Source organism: Cynocephalus volans, chromosome 14 (genome assembly GCF_027409185.1).
Source record: "Cynocephalus volans isolate mCynVol1 chromosome 14, mCynVol1.pri, whole genome shotgun sequence".
Taxonomy (NCBI): domain Eukaryota; kingdom Metazoa; phylum Chordata; class Mammalia; order Dermoptera; family Cynocephalidae; genus Cynocephalus; species Cynocephalus volans.
This window is the reverse complement of record NC_084473.1, coordinates 87,443,322-87,445,202: the sequence shown is the minus strand read 5'-3', so window position 1 is coordinate 87,445,202 and position 1,881 is coordinate 87,443,322.

The following is a 1,881-nucleotide window of genomic DNA, read 5'->3' as shown; positions in this document are numbered from 1 at the left end:
CTTATTTCACCCACGCTAGACACCATCTTCCAGAGGACTGGCCTTACGTAGGTGCATCTGTATAACTTCCTACCTGGCCTCGACAATTGCTGCCCTCTTTGGAGACTTGTCTCTCACTGTGTTCAGCCTCAGAGTATTTCTCATTGTCAGCTTAACTATGTATTCAAAATGATTTTTTTAAAAAATATTTTATTAAGCATATTTTTGATGATTTCTACTGAATCTGGCTTCCCCTCCTCTACAACATTTAAACTGTTTTGTCAAGTCACTATGAATGCCCTGTGACTCAGTTCAGAGGACCCTTCCCTGTCCTGCCCCCCTGAGCTCTGGGCAGCGTTTACCGTGGTAGGTTTTCCCTGTGGGACATACCCTGCTCTCAGCTCCAGGACACCACACTCTCAGGTTTCTTCCTGCTTTTCTTCTTAGCCTCCTCTGCCAGTGTTCCTCTACCTGACCTCTTGACATTGGCATTTTCCAGACATGACCCTGGGTCTTCTCTCCCTGCAGTCACTCCTTTGGTGATTCTATCCCTTTCTGCCATCTTAAATGCTACCTCTGTGGTGAGGACTCTAATTTATATTTCCATCCCGCACGTCTTCTCACATCTCCACGTTCTTACATCTCACTTTCGTTTTGACTGGTCCGCTGGGATGTTTTGCCGATTCTCATGTCTGACATTTGCAGATAAGAATGTTTGATCTTTCCCCACAAACATACGATGCCCCCTCCAGGATTCTCCCACTCAGTCAACACCACGCCACCCACCCCCCTGCTGGTATGGCCCAACCGCCTCTTTGTCATCCACACCCACCCTTCCCCAAGCCCTTCACCAGCTGCCACTCTTCCACCCTGGTGTCCCGACGCCACACCACCAGTTAGTCCAGCTCACTATGCAGAGCAGCTGGAGGAATCATTTGAAATCACAAGTCATCCTACTCCAAAGCTTCAAATTTATTTTTGACTTTACATTGCACCTAAACTAACATAAAATAAATCCCAAGACCCCAGGTGTCTTGACCCCTGTTTTCTCCACAGCCTTCTCTTTGGGCCACTCTCCCCTCACTACCGCCTTGAGCCCCACCTTCCTTTAGTCCTTGCCTAGTCTGTGCCCCGCATGGCCTCAGGCTGCCTGCACCTGCTGCTTTCTCACAGGGCAAGCCTTCCCTTCCTGGCTTGGCTGACTTCTCTCCTTTTGGGTTCCAAGTTAAACAAGCCCTCTGAAAACCTGCGCTGGCATCCAGGTTAGAAGTGTCTCTCTTGCTACTTCTTTCTCACAGAACCCTTGATCTTTTCCTTTCTGAAACTCACCACAGATTTGTAACTGTATTTTATTTGTCTGTCTATCTCTCTCATGAGGACAGGACCATGTCTGTAGCTCACCGTGGGTGGCATAGCACCTGAGACATAGGGGGCCTTGGTATGCATTTGGTGACAAGATCCATGAAGGAATTCCTTCACTCACTCTCCACCATGGACAAATCCTGAGAGACCAGGACGGCAGCAAGGGGGCCACCTCAGAGCATGTAGGGCAGGGTGGGAAGAGCTGCTGTCACTTCTGCTGGACCCTGACCTTGGGATTCAGAACACCTAATCCAGATTGTGGCTGTCACAGGAAAGGTGGCAGTGAACGTCCCCACGCCCAGCTCCCTCCCATACATGTTCTCCACCATCAGGGAGGTGGAGGCACATAGGTATAAAGCTTTTACAACTCTAAGACACAGTCCCACCTGCTTGGTGGGTCAGTCTCTGTATTTTAAATCGTCCCTCCCCTAACTAGTAAGATTGATTTCATCTGTTTCTTCTTCTTCAAATTAACAAAATTTACCCTCCATTTGTTTAAAAAGGGTAAGAAAGCCTGTTTCTGATTTGTTCTGATACATT